The sequence below is a fragment of the Lacerta agilis genome, chromosome 15 (assembly GCF_009819535.1).
Source record: "Lacerta agilis isolate rLacAgi1 chromosome 15, rLacAgi1.pri, whole genome shotgun sequence".
In the NCBI taxonomy this organism is placed as follows: domain Eukaryota; kingdom Metazoa; phylum Chordata; class Lepidosauria; order Squamata; family Lacertidae; genus Lacerta; species Lacerta agilis.
The window spans coordinates 9,241,617-9,261,549 of record NC_046326.1 but is presented as its reverse complement, the minus strand read 5'-3'; the positions used below and the strand labels follow the sequence as shown (position 1 = coordinate 9,261,549).

Here is a 19,933-nt window from a genome sequence, read left to right as displayed (position 1 = left end):
GCCTTATGAGGAACGGCTTAGGGAACTGGGTATATTTAGCCTGAAGAAGAGAAGGTTAAGGGGTGATATGATAGCCATGTTCAAATATATAAAAGGATGTCATACAGAGGAGGGAGAAAGGTTGTTTTCTGCTGCTCCAGAGAAGCGGACACGGAGCAATGGATTCAAACTACAAGAAAGAAGATTCCACCTAAACATTAGGAAGAACTTCCTGACAGTAAGAGCTGTTCAACAGTGGAATCTGCTACCAAGGAGTGTGGTGGAGTCTCCTTCTTTGGAGGTCTTTAAGCGGAGTCTTGACAGCCATCTGTCAGGAATGCTTTGATGGTGTTTCCTGCTTTGGCAGGGGGTTGGACTGGATGGCCCTTGTGGTCTCTTCCAACTCTATGATTCTATTCTATAAAAGAATTCCTATGCCCCACAAATAACCCAGAGATGCATTTTAAATAAAAGCACACATTCTACTTGTGTAAAAACACCAGGCAGGCCCCACAAATAACCCAGAGATGCATATTAAATAAAAGGACACATTCTACTCATGTAAAAACACACTGATTCCTGGAACGTCCGCGGGCTGGATTTGGAAGGCGATTGGGCCAGATCTGGTACCCGGGCCTTAGTTTGCCTACTCATGATCTAGAGTGTCGCAGTTGGCCCCCAGGCCTGAGATTCCCCATCCCCGCCTTAAAGATTAACTCAGAGTAGACCCACTGAAATTACTGAACCAAAGTTTAGCCATGTCTATTTACTTACTTCAATGGGTCTATGCCGAGTCACACTAGCATTTGGATATAATCCTCGCAGTTTCACTGAAGAGTAAGCCAGCCTGGTCCTGTGTCTGTCAGCACTGACATCCTCCACTCCAACCTTTTTCTTCCACGCCAACAGTGTCTGCTAGGAGCCCAAGTACAGAAATAAGAAAGCTGAGCTGGGTCACACAGTCCTGGCATGGGTTACAGGGTTCTCCAAAGAGAGCTTAACTGGCTCGTCAAGAACTCCTAGTCCACATACGATGGCCACATTCTCATTGCCTGTACAAGACTGCAACTGTGGAACAGCAACTGATGCCCATTGCAGTGGGACCAAACCAGAACATGGGGGAGCTCTTTCAGGATACACATCTCTAATGATGGTCCAGTCCAAATTTCTTCTCTGAATCAGGACCCCTCTTCTCCTAAACTTCTCTATGATCACATACTGAGTTGTAGAACAGGAAGATATTTTGTTATTACAGTGGTACCTCTGGTTACGAACGGAATCCGCGCATGTGCGCGACGCGATTTGGTGCTGCTGCCCATGATGTCGTTTTGCACGTCTGCACATGCGCGAACTGCTGAAACAAGAAGTAACCCGTTCCGGTACTTCCAGGTTCAGTGCGTTCGTAACCTGCGACGAACGCAACACGCGGTGTTCGTAACATGAGGTATGACTGTATTATTACTAAACAGCTACTTAGAGGTTTTCACGATTAAACAGGACAGTATATAAATTCTGCTAAATAAAAAAAAACTGATTTTTTTAAAAAAAATGTTTTTTAAAGGTATTTATACTCAATTTGCTATATCGCGAGCTGCTTTGTGAAGGTATTTTGCCTTGAATGGCAGGGATATAAACCTATGTGAATAATCCATGTTAAACTAAATCAGTGACAAACATTTAGCATAGCCTATGACAGGAGGTATGATAGTCACCTTCAAATATCTGAATGACTGTCAAATGGAGGATGGAGCAAGCTTGTTTTCTCCTGTCCTGGAGGGCAGGACTTGAACCAATGGCTTGAATTTACAAGAAAGGAGATTCCAACTAAACATCAGGAAACACTTTCTGACAGAAAGAGCTGTTCGACAGGAGGTGGTGGCCTCTCCTTCCTTGAAGGCATTTAACCAAAGCTTGGATAGCCATCTGCCATGGATGCTTTAGCTGAGATTCCTGCATTGCAGGGGGTTGGACTAGATGACCCTCGGGGTCCCTTCCAACTCTACAGTTCTATGATTATATGTGTAATAAACACATTAGAGGGAGCAGCCTTGGGATATGATAACTAGTGCAGTAACTGCTGCTGGAGTTTGAGCCCAATTCTCCACCGATGTTGTGCCAACTTATATCAGACTTTCCCAAGTTGGTGCTGCTCACCAGATGTTTTGAACCACAACTTCCACAAGTCTTCCAGTTAGCATGGCATGGTTGGGGGTTATTGGCGTCATGACCCAACCACATTGGCAGGGCACTGCATTGGCTGCCTCCGATTAACTCCGTTTCCCCTGATGCAGCAACAACTTTCATCACGATCAGAGAGATGAGAAAGACTGCAGCATGCTAAATCTAAGTCCCTACAATGATTCACCCCTAGAACATTAGGCCCACTCACATCCGGAACATCCTTCATCTTTGTGGCACAGTGGGAACACCCCCATAAGCCCTAGCTAAATATGCCAGGGAAGGGTGTTGATTTCTGTGTATTAAATTACAGGGAGCCTCTCGCTTTCCCAGCTGATGTGCAACTAATACTGCAATTGAGTTGTCACTAATTGTGCCTCTTTTGTTTCCTCTTAAGGGTTGGCTGGATCTTTGGGACCTGGGAATCCATGTTTCGTTACCCTACGGCAGGGGTGGCCAACTCCCAAGAGACTGCGATCTACTTACAGAGTTAAAAACTGGCAGTGATCTACCCCCTTTTTGGGGGTTCAGGTCAAAGTTGTTCAGCTTTTTTGGGGGGAGGAGGAAGGCCCGTTTTTTAGGCATTAAGATCAAAGTTGTTCAGTTTTTGTTTTTTTTAGGGAGAAGGAAAGCCCGTTTTCGGGGTACAGGGCAAAAATATTGAGCTTTTTTAGGGGAGCCAAAGTTGTTGAGCTTCTTTGGGGGGAGCCAGTGATCTACCACAGACATCCAGTGATCTACTGGTAGATCACGATCTACCTGTTGGACGTGCCTGCTCTACGGGAAGTGGCAGGCCTACTAAGAATTCTACTTTTCATGGGACTCAGGTGGTGCTGTGGTCTAAACCACTGAGACTCTTGGGCTTGCCGATCAGAAGGTCAGCAGTTCGAATCCCCGCGACGGGGTGGGCTCCTGTTGCTCTGTCCCAGATTCTGCCAACCTCGCAATTCGAAAGCACACCAGCGCAAGCAGATAAATAGTTACCGCTGCGGCAGGAAGATAAACGGCATTTCCATGCACTCTGGCTTCCGTCACAGTGTTCCATTGCACCAGTAGCAGTTTAGTCATGCTGGCCACATGACCCAGAAAGCTGTCTGTGGACAAACGCCGGCTCCCTCTGCTTGAAAGCGTGATGAGCGTTGCAACCTCATAGTCGCCTTTGACTGGACTTAACTATCCAGGGGTCCTTTTCCTTTACCTTCTACTTTTCATCAAAGTAAAGCTTCTCGCTTTTTTGGGATGGAATATGTTTAAATGCAACTATTTCCATAGCATGCAGAATGCCCCAGGTTCGATCCCTGGCTTCTCCTGTTAAACAGACCTGGAAGCCAGTATTGGGAAAGGCATTATGCCTGAGACCCCAAAGAGCTGCTTCAGGTCAGAGTAGACTATACTGAACTAGACAGATGAACAGTCTGGCCTGATGTAAGTCAGTTCCCTAAGTTCCAGGTGTAAAGCAAGTCAGCCAAGCCACGTAAAGGCAAACTAAACTGGGATACATACTGGTTCCAAACTACAGTTCATTGTTGGAAAGTTCCGCTGCCCCTTGGTTCCATTTGTATATTGACAGGCCTGCATCATGCCTCACCCTGTTTCATAGTCCAGGTTTCTGTATTGTTCAAGTGTTTCCTCTGTGGCAATAAGCGAGTCTTTAAGGGTATCTTGCTGAGGGCAGCAACCAGTTGCCCAGTGCAGCTCCTTTTTAGCCAACTGCAAGATAGGACATGACCCTTGACTCAGCTTCTTTAGTCAAATGGCAGAAGAGTGTGACAGTAGGGATGGGGGTTGAAATTCAATTTTGGTTTATTGTCATGTAGGTAATTTAGTAATTTGCACTTCCTGAAATGATAAGAGAACCAAAACTCTGCTAGCATTCAAAATTTGCACTTCTCCCGATTTTGTGACACGGTTCTTCAATCAAATAACGGGTGCGCTCGGGGAGTGTGGGGCAAACAAATGCATGTATTTGTGAAAAGAACATACAAAAATGCATCATTCTCAGGCAAAATTGCTTACTAAAGTGTACATATTAGGAGGAATTTGCACTAAAATGCTGGTGGATTTTCATGAAAACTTAAAAATAAAAAAGCATTAGCAAGTTGATGTGGAAGTGTCTGAACTTTTAGCTGGAGTCAGACAACCACGCAAGTTAGGAACACTGGAAGTCATACCATTGGTCCAGCCAATTCAGTACTGCTTACAATGGGAGGCGGTAGCCCTTTAGGGTTTCCAAGAACAGATTTCCCCGGCTCTACCTGGAGATGTTGGGAGCTGAACCCAAGACCTTCCTGCATGCCAGGCAGGTGTTTCCCCCACTGAGCTACAGAGTCCTTCCCCTCTCCGGGAAGTTGCTTTCTGGGGGAATCCAAGTGCCTTCTGTCCACCTCCACAGAAGTCCTGCTTGTACGATTGCTCATTAAAAAAAATAATTACAAATGCAAACGACTCTCCAGTTCCAAAGGAAACCAAGTCGTATGCCCAAGCGTGGGGCAGCTCTCCTCTCAGAGAAGTGGAGAACATTCTGTTTGTGGCAGGGAGCATCCAGAGAGACCATTTGGAGCGCCTTAAGCTTCACACCTAACAATCTGGTTGGTGACACTGACGGTGCTCCCGTGGGTCCTCATTGCAGCAAATTACCTGCTTTAAGTATTAAGAAGGGGTGGCAGTGGCGGGTGGGGGGGGGAGAGCCATTTAATTTTAGATTGGAGAAGTTAGTAGCTGAGCCCCGGGGGTTGCCATGGAAACTAGGCACTGGTTGCCATTTCTCCCTTCCCACCTCTAAGTAATTAGGTAGCAAACCTCTCCGCAGGGGGGAAATAGGACTGGAGCTCAAAAATCACATTTGAGCAATTTCACCATCATGTGGGAAATCTTCTGTTAACACACAGTTTCACCTTTCGGAAGGTAAGCTTCTTAGCACTTTAAAAACTCACCACATCCCTGGCAGAGGGTGCAGGAGAAGATGCAGGGCTATGCCTTCCTGGTGGCGTGCTTAAATGTCCTTCCTTCATCAGTCCTGGAGGGAAGATACACAAACACCCCAAACCACAAGCACAAGTGCCCTTACAACTCCGGAGAGCCCGAGTCAGTGACTCATGTCCTCCTGTACTCCTTTGGTCGTGGCATACGTGAAATCTCTACTGAACCCTTCTTATAAAATCTGCCAGGAGTTGCACGTCTCTCAAGACGCATCTCTCACTCTCAGTGTGGCCAAATAATGTGCTGCAGGAAACAAAATCCACCAGGAACCGATTGCAAGCACTCCCTGGAGTCTCTGACAGGACCACATCATTTAAGCCGCTGGTGCCCATCTTATTCTACTCTACGTTGTTGTTTATCAACCTCATTTCATTTCATCACCTTTTGTGCTTTGTGTGATACTTATTTGGGTTCCTTGGTACTACTCATTGACTTCAACAATCAAGATTCGATAGAATGTGCTGCTGGGCTACGCATCCCAGCCAGGACGCAAGGCGGAAATCTCATAATTCCATGGCTGGTGGATGTCTGTCAATAACACCTCTCCTATCTGCCTTACTTGCCTGACCACGTCTGCAGTTTCCATTAGTTAGTACCTTCTTCTGCAGTCTCCAATGAAATGACAAGCTCAGGGTGGGGTGGGAGCGGAAACAGACCCTTGCCAGCTTCATTAAGAAGAAGAAGAAGAAGAAGAAGAAGAAGAGTTTGGATTTGATATCCCGCTTTTCACTACCCGAAGGAGTCTCAAAGCGGCTAACATTCTCCTTTCCCTTCCTCCCCCACAACAAACACTCTGTGAGGTGAGTGGGGCTGAGAGACTTCAAAGAAGTGTTGTGACTAGCCCAAGGTCACCCAGCAGTGCATGTGGAGGAGTGGAGACGCGAACCCGGTTCCCCAGATTACGAGTCTACCGCTCTTAACCACTACACCACACTGGCTCTCACTTAATTAATTAAGTGGCTCTCACTTAATTAATGCCACTTCTCAGTTGTTGTTTTTTTAAATATAAATATAAAAGTATTACTATGGCTGCATTCACATGGCAGTATATTCCATTTCCCCAATGTCCCCCTAATTTTTAATTTCTGCATTATATTTGAGCAACCAAAGCCACTTCTGGAAATCACCTGGAAGTTTAGGGCTCAGTTCTGTGTCAGTGCTTCCAGGAAATCCATCTGCAACCCCATTAATCCACAAAACTGTGGGAGTAAAGTGATGGAATTTGGGGTGGCATGCCAACACAGAGTTCTTTCTTGCTGTTTCCATGGGGGAATTGTGGGGCAACAGAAGCATGCATGTGCGGAAAGGGAGTGGCGGCACTGCCCAATGGTGCACGTTCTTGTATCACACCAGACACAGTGGTGTGAATGAAAAGAGAGTGACAGAGAACCATAGAATTGTAGGGGTTGGAAGGGACCACGAGGGTCATCTGGTCCAACCCCCTGCAATGCCAGAAATTTTTGCCCAAAGATTAAGAGTCTCATGCTCTACCAAAAAGCTGCAGTTCCACAGCACTGCAGGTATAGCAGTGTGAAAGGGTCATTGGAAAGAGCCAAGAGCATTCTAACCAGGCATCATAATGACGTCTGAATGCGCCCTTTGTGAATCAATGGTTAGGGCTGACCCTGTCATTAGGCAGCATATGCTGGGAGGCAGCAGGGACAGCCAATTCCTTCTGCTTGAGAACAGAACTCTGCATGCCTCGTGACCTGCCCTTGTCCCATCACTAAGATGCAGTGAAGGATGCTAACCCATTACTAGTGTTGAGGCAAGATTCAGCTGCCATTCTGGTTGGCTTCTGTATGTGGAATGGGGAGAGGGTACCACTTTGTCCTTGCCTCTCAGGCAGCAAAATGTCTTGAGCCAGCTTTGCCAATGGAGATGCACAGTTCTCATGCATGTCCGGGGTTAAGGGATGCAAGAACAGTGAAGAAAATAGCCATACTGCATAGATGTCTCAAAGAAATCAGCCCTGAATGCTCACTAGAAGGACAGATCCTGAAGTTGAGGCTCCAGTACTTTGGCCACCTCATGAGAAGAGAAGACTCCCTGGAAAAGACCCTGATGTTGGGAAAGATGGAGGGCACAAGGAGAAGGGGACGACAGAGGATGAGATGGTTGGACAGTGTTCTCCAAGCTACTAACATGAGTTTGGCCAAACTGCGAGAGGTAGTGAAGGATAGGCGTGCCTGGCGTGCTCTGGTCCATGGGGTCACGAAGAGTCGGGCACGACTGAACAACTGAACAACAACAAATAGATGGGGGTGGGTGGTGCGTGGGCAGGGGGAGCAGTCATGGAAAAGAAGAAGGGATCACAGGGTTATTGTTGCTAATTTATTTAATGGAGTTATTAAGCCTGGTTTAAAAAAAAGCAGATTACAGTGTACTCTAAAACAAAGAGTAAAAAGCTAACTAACAAACAACCCATAAATGCAGGGCTGTAAGCGGCTAACTTCTACTCAGAGTAAACCCACTGAAATGAATGAGTTCTAAGTTAGACATGCCTAATAACTGCAAAGGGTCTATTATGAGTAAGACTAGCACCGGCTACAACTCACAATCAACAATATTCAGGACCTGAGCCACTAATATAAAAAATAAGAGCAGCAGCAGCAGATAAAAGGGCAGTATGACAAAATCAACCAAGTGCAGACTGGATTAAATAAGCCTTTGGCCAGCAAAGGGGAATGGCATACTTCCTGGGAGAGGTAATTCCAAAAAATGTGGTGCCACCCCATAAAAGGTCCTGTCCCCAGTCTCACTTCATAAGAAAGCTGTGTGTGCCTGTTAGTAGTAATTAAAGAGACAATCTCCAAGGTGGGAAAAGATTCTCAGGTGTGGTTCCAATGCACATCTGAGAATACATTATTTAATTATTCTCTCTTTCAACTGTGTAATGGATTTTTAAACTGCTTTTCAAGAACAGTTATCTTCCCAAGGCAGACTAGCAGCTGTTCACAAGGGACGTGAGAAATGTAGGATGCTTGCAATGGAACAGTAGACCTACCTTTGTGCATTGCCATCAATAGGCTGAATAACTTGATACTTGTGTATTTAAATGGCACTTCTATCTTTCACACATGCTCAAAGACAGCAGGTTGGGAGAGGCACAAAAGTATCTTAAGTGCCATGTGTGAAATATTCCCAAGTCCCAGTGGGAGTACAGTGTCTGACACGTCCACAACCGAAAGCTCTTGGCTACATCTGAGCCTCCTTGGCAGATATCTCTCCTGTTTCATGGCACTTAACGCCCACTGTAGGGATTTCTGAACAAGCACGGTTGGCAATGAAAGAAGATGCATGCAGAGGAAGGATGGGGCAAGGGAGGCAGAGGAAAAGTGCAGGAAGGGAAGAAGAGCCAGATAGCATCATAGCTCTCAAGGGTATCACATTGTTCTGGGGACAATCTGGGAGAGGGCATTGCTGTAAAGAAGGGAAATTGTTTTTTGGGGGGTGGAGTGAGAAGCTGCAAAGCTAGAAACAGTTCAGTCCAATTCCTAAAAATAAACTGAGTCTTGCAGCACTGTGTTCATGGGACTTACTCTCTGGTAAGAGCCTATAGGATTTCAATCTTAACAAGTTGCACAAAGAGCCCTGCGGGCTCAGATCACAAGTCCATATAGACCAGCATCCTGGTTCCAAAAGTTGCCAACAATTTCTACTGTTCTCTCAATGGCAGCTTAACTGAAAGCCAACAGCTTCCCATACCCTTGAACTTTGTCTCCCCTTGCAAACCCGTAAAGGGACCCCGGACCGTTAGGTCCAGTCGCAGACGACTCTGGGGTTGTGGCGCTCATCTTGCTTTATTGGCCGAGGGAGCCGGCGTACAGCTTCTGGGTCACATGGCAAGCATGACTAAGCCATTCTGGCGAAACCAGAGCAGCACACAGAAACGCCGTTTACCTTCCCGCTGGAGTGGTACGTATTTATCTACTTGCACTTTGACATGCTTTTGAACCGCTAGGTTGGCAGGATCAGGGACCGAGCAACGGGAACTCACCCCATCGCGGGGATTCGAACCGCTGACCTTCTGATTAGCAAGCCCTAGGCTCTGTGGTTTAGACCACAGCGCCACCCGCATCCCACTGCAAACCCATATTATCCCCAAATGCAATGCCCATTTTCAGATGGTAGAAAACCATTCTTCCATGGGTTTTAGATTCCACTATCAATGGCTAGATTTAAGAAGTACTTTATTCTTTTGCCATTATGAAATGTGTGCTTTCAGGGTTTTTTTTTTCCAATTACAAGGTGAAATGAACAGCTTTATCAGAAGTGCAAACTGACACAGAAAGATTTGCTAGAGTTATTAATTTTACTCTTACCCTTGTAAGCCATAGATGTAGTTAAACATGGAACACAGCACATCGTACAAGCAGGTTTATTGCAGAGAAGCACGTTTATTGGACCAGCAGAGGCAGCGGCAGCCACCACCAATGTCTTGTAAATGTCAATTACAACATCTAAATGTGCTCTGCAATTTTCATGCCGAATTAGAGGGCCTATAACACCATCTCCTTGTTTATGAGATATGGCAGCCAGCCAAGCGCATCCATCATGCATCCGTGTGAGACCTCAAATCAATTCCCCTTTCAAAAATTCTCTTGCAGGCAAAGGGCTGTGCAGTATTTCATGGGGATGAAGAGCTGCTCATCAGAGATTTGTCTTGCAGAGAAAGAGCCTGATAAGTAAAGCACCTACATCACTGCCTATATTTAAGACTGTGAAAAAGACCCAGAGGTGTCTGTAGCCAATGCCCCTTCCCACACAGAATAAATTAAAATATGGTTGCTATGCTGAAGAGGAGGCGGTGCCTGTTCCTAGATTTATTTATTCAATTTCGCTAACAGACTCATAACTGGTCTTTAAAGAAAGAGTCTTCACAAAGGGGCTTATAATCCATCCATCTACATATCTCAAAACATGGCTGATTAAATATAATTCAAAACAATTTGAAGTATCAATTTCATAACACTATTTTTTTTAAAAAAGCACAAGAACAGCAATGGCCCGGCATGCATTAAATCATCTTTCCTGAAACAAATAAAAGTATGCGTGGTTTAGAAAAAGTGGATAATTCCCCCCCCCCCCCTTCCTGACTCCCTGCCAGTTACATTACAACTTGGAGTCACCCAATGAAATTGACTGGCCTTTAATTCAGAGCAGACAAAACAAGTGTCTCTTATCAGACTGATATGCTTCACTGCTGCAAGATATGATGGTGGTCACTGGCACTGATAGCTTTGCAGGGGAATAGCCCTATTCTCCATAAATTGGCCTGCCAATGGCTTTTGGTTAGGCTATTGTAAACCTTCATGTTCAGAGGCAATCCATCTCTGAATACCCCTTGCTGGGAGAGGGGCCTTTGGGGCTTCCTGGAGGCTTCTGACAAAGCACTGAGGGAAGCCAGGCTGTTGGATGGAAGGGAACTTTGGTTGGGTCCAGAAGGGCTCATCTTATGACAAGGGTGGGGTAATTTGCTTGGGCCACATTCCCACATGGGCAATTTTCTGGGGGCCGCATCGCAGTGGTGGGTTCGGTCAGAGGCAAAAAGTGAGCAAGGCCAGAAGCCAATGTGGTGGAGAGATGCATGTGCCCAGCCAGGCGAAGAAGAATAAGAATTTGGATTTGATGTACAGTATAGCTTTATCATTACCCGAAGGAGTCTCAAAGCGGCTAACATTCTCCTTTCCCTTCTTCCCCCGCAACAAACACTCTGTGAGGTGAGTGGGGCTGAGAGACTTCAAAGAAGTGTGACTAGCCCAAGGTCACCCAGCAGCTGCATGTGGAGGAGCGGAGACGCGAACCCGGTTCCCCAGATTATGAGTCTTAACCACAACACCACACAGGCTCTCACACCACACTGGCTCTAGCAAATGCTAGAGGTTTTTTCTAGACTCTCAGCTTTCTATGGAAGGGACCTGGAGAAGGATTGTGGGCTGGGGAGACTCCCAAGGGCTAGACAGAAAAGCTCAGCGGCCATATTCAGCTCTTGGGCCCAAAGTCCCCCACCCCATGTCTTACGGCCTTATTTTTTTAATCTTCTGACCTTCCACACAGGCTAGCATAACATTCCCCTAGCAAGACTGCCATCTTTGCTCCAGAGAACAGGGTGCTCTTTCATGTCACGGACACAGTGTCTCCCTGCCTAAATGCAGTATTCAGCCCACATAAGAGCACATTCCTTCTGTAGCAAATTTAGAAATGAAGTAATGGGAGGTGGGTGGAGGGGAGAAACGTTTCGCCCGGCACGCAACTGGTCCTTGAAACTTGTTGCTATGGAATGGAACAATGCCTGAGAAGGATAACCATGTTAAAGAATACATCCATTAACCAATGGTTAGCTCTGAGCACTCCTATGTCAAGATGACAAATGTATCCTTTATTTTGGGTTGACTGCTGCAATGTGCTTTGCGTGGGGCTGCCCTTAAATACGCACTCACTGCTGTCCTCCCATTGGCTATGGAGAGGGTGCTGTGTCCCGGTCCGATGCTAGATTCCAGGGAGAAGGGAGCTAGTAGGCTGGAGCGGAGGGGAGGTAGGGCTGCTCAGAAGATGCAGGGCTGCAGACAACTCTGAGGGACCAACTTGCTCCAACAAGGGTTGGGAGCTAACAATGGTTGGGAGCTAAGGCTCTGTCATCAAACTATGTTCTCCAAGCTCCACCTGTCCCATGGAGAACTTCAGGGCCTCAAAGGGCAATCCAGGAGGGATTCCATAGCCTCCCTCCTGGTGCATCCTTTGTGCCACTGGACTAATGATGTGTGATGGGAGGCACCTGGTGGCTCAGGAGAAGGCCTTGGTGGTCTACGAGATTCCTCTGGGTGGATCCTGTCCCCCAGTCTCAATGGTCCCCTGATCTTCAGGAGCAAACTCTACTCATCAGATCTCAAAATAAACAAAAAGAATGACACAGGAAAAACAACAACAGAATGGAAGCAAATAAAAGGATGTCAGAGAAAAAGGACTAGTACGGAAGGAGCAAACTAGGGCTTGGACATTCAACCAAGGTCAAACAATTTATTTGCTTCATCTCGTGCCGGGGCTCAAGTTCAGCTTACAGCATTCTCTTCCCTCTTGTCTCCTGAATCCGGTAACTTTAAAGCTGCCAGTTTCCAAGCAGAAAACTACTGTTCATCAACCTCCCACTATGTTTCAGCCCTGCCTGCCAGTGACTAACGTGGTGGTGCAGCAAGAGAAACCCAATTTTAGCAGCTCGCAGTGCCAAGCAGAGGGTGTGTTGTCAGGGACTGGGGCTGCCTCAAACAGAGAACCAGGTGGTTTCGACAGCCAACAAGCTGCCAGGATGAAGGGTACAGTACAGCATGGCTGGGATGCGCAAGACTCAGGGGGACAGAGTGTGCAAGTGTGCTGTTCTGGTTATACACACACACACACACACACACACACACACACAAAACCAAGTGCTATCCAGCTACTTCCACTTTGAGGCTAGAAGCTGTGCTTCCATCTAAAACCAGTGTCGCTTTGCACACACGCCAGACAGAAAGGGGAAACATTTTGCATCTGGTGCGCCATGCCATTCCTGTTCAGGCTGCTTTGAAACCCTTTTCAGCTTGAGGGCCACATTCCCTCCTGAGAATCTTCCAGGGGCCACATGGTGCATGTGGTGGGTGGGTCCAGAGGCAAAAATGAATGTGAACGTTACCTTTGCGTGGTGGGCTCATTTCTGCAAATGCTTACACCACCTCTCTGTCCGCCTCCACCCAGGCAAGCAAGAAGCAGTATTAGCAGCCAAGGAAGGTGCAAAGCACAAGTGTGGCCTGGGAAGACATGGCACGGCTGGAGAGAGTTTCAAGGGCCAAACAGAGAGATCTGGAGGGCCATATTTGCTCCCTGGGCCTAAGGTTCCCCTTCCATGTTTTAAACCATGCTTATGCCCCACTTCTCTTCCTTGTCCCATAATTCACCAGATCTCTGATTTCACACCATCTATCCAGAAGGTCGGTGGTTCGAATCCCCGCAATGGGGTGAGCTTCCGTTGCTCGGTCCCAGCTCCTGCCCACCTAGCAGTTCGAAAGCACATCAAAAGTGCAAGTAGATAAATAGGTACCGCTCCGGCAGGAAGGTAAATAGTGTTTCCGTGCGCTGCTCTGGTTCGCCAGAAGCGGCTTTGTCATGCTGGCCACATGACCTGGAAGCTGTATCCCTCAGCCAGTAATGCGAGATGAGTGCCGCCACCCCAGAGTCAGATACGACTGGACGTAATGGTCAGGGGTCCCTTTACCTTTACCTATGTTCATTTCAGCAGTGTTTGAAATTAGCCATCCTGCACCAACCAACCAGCTCCGCCCCCTATCATCCATGCACAAATGCCTGCAGGGAGCAGGTATCCGTGTGGACAGCTGCATGTGCAAAGGCTTCCTCCAGGCAACCTGGAACATTGCACAATCAGGATTCCAAGTCAATTTGCAAGCATTGCGCATGCAGCTCTGGTTACAGAGGACCTCTGATTACAGATGTTCATGCTGTTTGCTCTGGAGTAAAGCTAACTAGCGCTGGCCCTGCATGTCAGGAAAAGCGTGCAAAAGAAGCCCGCCGCCTGTTTCTGTGCAGTCAGCTGCAGCAGGGAAGAAAACTGCTGTTCTTCAAAAGACAGCAATTTCCAAAACAAGGTATTACTGTGTCCCCAGAGCGCCAGAGACATTTGCACAGGAGGTCACAGAGACATCCCATGAGCTGCTAGCCAATGCCGGCCAACAATCAAAACCATTTGCAAACAATGCCTGGCCAGGCTAGGCTTCCTTGGCAAACCACACTCCAGCAATAATTATGAAGTGAGGTATTCAGCTTTCATCTGGCACTGCTCTATCAGGAATTCTAGATAGCGCAGCCTCATTAGGACTTTTGTTCCAGGTGGTGCGCTCCACGGAAACCACATCTGCGCTCACTCCTACCTATCATGTTGCACCCTCCTCTTAATGCATTTGAAAAACACAATGATCACAAGGTCCTTGGTTTGGCTCTGATCACACCCCCTCCACCTCCAGGGAGAGGCCTTAAGTCACAAAGGCTGTTTGCAGTTTAGTCTTAAAACCCCTTTTCAGTTTCCCTTTTATTTTCCCCACCCCTCAAAAATATGGATCAAGGCAAAATAAGGAATGATAGGAGCTGGCCTGATGTTTGTGAACAAGAACAGGAGCTCAGCGGCAGAGAGCATGTTTTGCACAAAAAAAGCTCCAGGTCTTTTTTTAAAAGGGAACTTTATATGACCAACAGGGGCCAGAGTGGATTTAGAGCTGTGTGTCCAGTGCATGCAAGCTGAGGGGGTGGCAAAGCCTGATAAGTAAGGTGCTGGGCTTTGGGAAGGGGGCACGAGGCTCTGACAGCGCCGTAGGGTCCTCCTGTCTCCTTCCCAAAGTCTACTTAGCACTTTCCCAACTTTGGGTAGGAGGTGGGAGGGCTCTAGGACTCTGCCAGATCCCCAAGCCCAAGCCTGTTACTAAAGGGGCTAAACTCAATTGGAATGGATCAGGCATAGGCAAACTCTGCCCTCCAGATGTTTTGTGACTACAATTCCCATCATCCCTAGCTAACAGGACCAATGGTCAGGGATGATGGGAATTGTAGTCTCAAAACATCTGGAGGGCGAGTTTGCCTATGCCTGGAATGGATGGATTCAGGTCCGAAACGCAAAACTTGTGTCATGAAGTAGAAACAATGGCTCTGCAACCATCTTGCCACAAGGTGGAAGGAATGGGGCATCATTTCAGTAGGGCTACATCTGGTGGAGGCTGGTCCAATACGGCCCTGCTGAGTCTTAGTGGCTCCCTTGTAGAAATCAGCACAGAGGAGGATGGAGACAAAACTAGAATTTGTTGTCATTGGCTCTGGCTTCCAGCTACTGTTTGGGTTCCCTGCCTCCCACCCCACCAATCGCAATGGGTACCAGCCACTACATCAGAATTGCAAGGGAAGTGTACCTCCCAGATGATGATCTCACCCCACTGGTGCTGGGAGTTTGGATTTCCCCCATGGGAAAGTTTTTGGTGGTCAAAGAACAGACAAAAGGAAAGGAGTAACACAGCATCTGCTTTCCATGCTGAAGGTCCCAGGCTCAATCTCTCACATTGATGGGATGGGAGTCTTCCCAGAAGGAAGCCTTGGAAAGCTGCTGCCAGCCAGTGTGGACAAGACTGAGGCAGGCGGCCCAATGGTTTGACTTGGTGTAAGACAACTTCCTACCTTCTCTCTCTTTAGGACTTACCCAGATGATGTAAAACAACAACAACCAGATTTCCCCCTTAGCACTGTACTTCTAAATTTAACATTTCATGAAAGAGCTTTTGTTGCTTTTACAATGCGTATAGCGTTTCTTCTCACAATGCAAATCCATACATGCCTTGCACAGGCTCGTATCAAATTCTAGGTCCTACTCAGAGTAGACCCACTGATATTAAGAAACACGAGCAAGTTAAAGCCATTAATTCCAATGAATTACTCCAGAAAGAAGTTAGTTGGATATGATCCTATGTCTCATGCTTAGGATGGCAGCACTGGTTCCCTGATGCAAAAAGTGCAATTTAGTGGATAGACAACAAAAACTGCTTCATTGCAGAATATGATGGTGCTGATGAGTATTCAAGCACTGGAATTCTATGGGGTATAAATATTTTTTTTAAAAACCACCTCTCTCTCTCTCTCTCTCTCTCCCTCTCCCTCTCCACTCCAAGCTTACAAATCAGATAAATACACATGTCATGAACTTAAGTAGCCTCAGACTGTGCACATGATGAAGGATGTGAAACATTCAGCAGCAGCAGTGTGATCTCCTGCCTGTTTGTAATAAATGACAATGGGTCCGATAGCAGCAGAGGGGAAGGTTAGCTCTGCTTCCAGGAGATTGCTATTGCAATTAAAACAGAACATCTGTAATGGCCCATTATCTGTTCATTCTGGGCGACATACATTCAAATGCCATGGTGAGACGTTGCTAACGGTGAGCACTGTTTTGTGAACAATGCATGCTGCAGCATTTTGCTGGACACCACAGACGGTTGTCTTCTAAGACCTGGGCATTACACTGTGAATGGCCGGAGTATTTTATGCACAAAAACACACCCGTTTCTCAGACGGCAGTTCTAAGCATGCTTAATTGCAAGACAGCCCACTTGAAAACAAAAGGGAACAGCGGGTCTTAAAGTCAATTCAAATCTGCACCGACCACATCAAGACGATTGCATCCTAGGTATGGTACATTTCACCGCAAAGGGATTTTTATCACAAGCATGGCATTTCATCTAAGAGGGATCCACTTCCACTAACACATAAAATATGTCACAAAACCAACCAACCAGTCTAGAAGCTATACCTCTTGGCATGCTGCCACAAATAAGTTTCATTGTGTATGCATGGGGGTGAGTGGGGGGACAGGCACACTGTGGGTGGGGAGAGAGGGAATCAACAAGAACTACGGTCTTCACCATATTCTCAGCAAGAGTAAATCCACTCTTTCTTCCAGGTCAGCTGTTTTCAGCATTGGTGACAAATTCCAGAGGAGCGGACCTGTTTGTCTGTTGCAGCAAGAACAACAGAGGTTCCATGTCCGCTACACATTTTAAGCAGTATCATACCACTCGTGGTTTGCTCCAAAGAATTATGGGGACTGAAGTTTGTTAAGGGTGCCGAGAGTCCCCTCACAGAACTGGAATTCCCAGAACTCCCTGGGAAGAGGGCTTGATCGATCAATCGATGAATCCCTCTGGGAATTATAGCTGTGGTTGAAAACCACTGCTGTAAGCTATTCATGCAGCTGGCTCACAACAGCTTATCTTTTGCAACTGGTCTAGAGTTCCAAACACAGCTTGTTCTTGAACTGGTGCCATAAAGAAAGCTGCCATACACCAGCTCAATTTGTCTGTTTATTATCTATTTCCCCTTTTAATCTACTAAATTTAACCTATTAATGTTACTGTACCTATCATCACTTACCCCTTTTATATAGATTCTCTGTTTATCCCTTTTATCTACTCTGCCAGGAGTTCTCCAGGGCATTCTCTACCACCCTTTTACCTAGTAATACCCCAAACAAAAACTGAGACCTTCTGCATGCCAAGCAGGTGCTCTGTCACCGAGGTATGGTCGTCCCCCCCCCCAGCACTGAGCTATGCTCCCCAAGTCATGCCGCCTATTGAAGATACACTGTGTGCAAGTGCCTTCAATAAATGCTGGCTAAGCCCAGCACCACCGTATTAGAACAGCCCAGAGTCTCATTATCAGATGCTCGGCGCGACTTGTGTGCCAGGGGTTATTTCTGAAGACACGCGCTTTTCCCCTGTGCCCTGAGCAGTCTGCATTCCTGGCACAGGAAACACGATGCTCTCCCAACTGTGAGAACAGCACACCGGGCACAGACTTCTTCTTTTTTGCGCATACCAATGTGCCAGCGCAGGCAGCCCATGTCTGGTGTGGGTGGATAGGTTTGTTCCTGCAAGAGCTGTCCGTGCGCTAAGTAGTTCATTGGACCCACCTTAGGAAACGTTGCTACCTACCCAAACCCTGTGATGCGTGGCGCGCACGCACGGGGCACATGATGGATGCTGTCTGGTTTTGTCTGTCTGCTTCTGTTTACACAACATGCACCTTCTCCTCCTCTCTACCCGCCCCGCCCCCCGCAGGATTCGGCGGTCGGAGCAGCAATCAAAAGCACCCGAATTTGAGCAAACGCTTCGGCTCAGTAGCAGCACGCCTGCTTTTTGCGCGCACAAACGTCCCGGGTTCGATCCCCGGCGCGTCTCCAGGTAAGAGTCCGCAACAGAGCCGTGGACAGCTAGTGCGGACCCTGGCGAGCTAAAACGCTCTGCACTCCCTACAAGGCAGCTCCCGCCGTTTTGTCCCTAACGCACGACCGAGACGCGCTTTCTAGCCCGGGCTAATCCCCCCACCCCACCTAGTCCCAGCCGCCTCCCGCCCCGGGCTCGGATCCTGCCTCTCCGCGCGCCACCCTCACCTGAAGCTGCCTCTTCGCTGCAGCCTGCTGCCACCTCCGGAGCGCCAAGCTCGGGCGATCGCGCCGCCGCCTCCTCCTCCTCCTCCTTTCGCCGCGGGCCCGGCCAGGGCTGCTCTCGCGCTGCGCCGCCACTTGCACGGAATTGGGGAGGCGGGAGATGCGCCGCGCGCGCGTGGGCGGGGGAGAGCGAGGAGGGCGGCGCGGCTTTGCATACGCGGCGCTAATTGGCTGCTCAACCGACTTTGGGCACGCGGCGAAAGGGAGACGACGGGCGCGCTTTGGGCGCCGCCGGCAGCTGCCCTGCGCGCGACGGAGAGCGAGGGAAGGACGCGGGGGCGGGGGCGGGGGAGGAGGAAGGGCCTGCAATCAGAGGAGTCCCCAAGGGGCGGCACGTGCCGGCTGCCCTCGCCTTCCGCCCTCCCTATCCCGCTGGCAGGGAGGGAGGGAGGGAGGGAGGGAAAGATAGGGTCCCATGTGGGATAGAAACGGAGGGCAGGGAAGGGGCTGCGGAGGAGGAGCTGGGGGAAGGAGCTGGGCTGAGCCAGCTTTGCATGTACCACGTCTCCTGCTGGATACCAAAAGCCATCTTGCAAACTCTCCCCATCATACCTGTCAAGTTTCGGATTTGAAAATAAGCGATCAGCACCCTCACCTGTCCCGGGGACAGTCTACGGTTCTCAGGGACAGTCCACGCCTTAGTCCACGCTACAAGTTAATTTACACCAGGCTACACACCATTATCTTTCCCCACATTCATATGTGGGATTTGACTGGAGTAACACATGACTGGAAAGGTTTGCAGTTCCACAAACATAGGTGTGCACTGCCTCGAAATAAAAAGAAGTGAACAAAAGAAGGCTCACTAGGGGGGCATTGCTAAATAAAATGTCAACTTTGTAACCAGAGGTTCAACTGAATAGAATCTGAATCACATGCACCACAAGGCCTATGCAGCCGCAACTTAAGGAGGCTCCCGGCCTGGCTTTTTAAAGGCTCCAGCTGACTGCACAACCTGGCCTTTGGAAAGGCCATATAGACAGATACCTTTAGCTTCTGCACCCCTCCTTTGCACACCTGTCAACACAACCACATAGGCATTTTCCACAACAGCTCCGCAGCACAAATCCCTTCTGCAGGCAGGCACCCGTGCACAAGAAATGCGCTCCGCTCCCCACGGCGGACCCATGCTCCCTCGCCCTCTGGAATTTCCCCTCTACAAGCGGCATCCATGGATAGAACATCGCACCTAAATATTTCCATTCTGCACAACGTGCAGCGTTTGCACGACCCCCTCCTGACAGCACAACACACACAGCTTGAGGGGCACATGTGCAACCCCCCACCCCGCCAATATATATATATCAGATCTGCATCAGAGGGAATGGCACACGCCTCCTTGTCAATTTGAGCATAGTTGTGCTCCGTGGGCGACAACATGCGGGAATAGAAAGAGATGGGCCTGGGCAGGCCGCAGGCAGGCCGGGTCATCCTCTTATATACCTGCAGGGATTGACAAGTCATCTGACCCTCACCCTCACCCTCACCTGAATCTCATAGCTCGTCCTCTTATATACCTTCAGGGATTGACAAGTCATCTGACCCTCACCCTCACTTGAATCTCATAGCTCTCCGATAGCTGCCTCCGATCAGTTATCATTGAACTCTTGGAGAAAATAATTAGCATCACACATCATGTGCCTGGAAGTTGCCAAACCAATTAACCAACCAGAAGGATTTCTGTTAATAGCACCAGTTTTCCTATAACTTTATATTCCTGGATAGTTTTGATCAACTGCAAAAGCATGTTTAGTTAGAGCAAGGGATCTT

General features: G+C 48.1%; 1 protein-coding gene across 1 annotated transcript in view; it reads right to left on the bottom strand.

Moving 5' to 3' along the window:
* The window catches only part of LZTS1 (leucine zipper tumor suppressor 1), a 32,620-nt gene extending 14,416 nt beyond the window's left edge, over positions 1-18,204 (bottom strand). The window contains exon 1 of the mRNA XM_033172121.1: positions 18,107-18,204. The gene's annotated coding sequence lies outside the window, so the exon portion shown is untranslated. The remainder of the gene's footprint in view (positions 1-18,106) is intronic.
* Between the last annotated feature and the right edge of the window lie 1,729 nt (positions 18,205-19,933).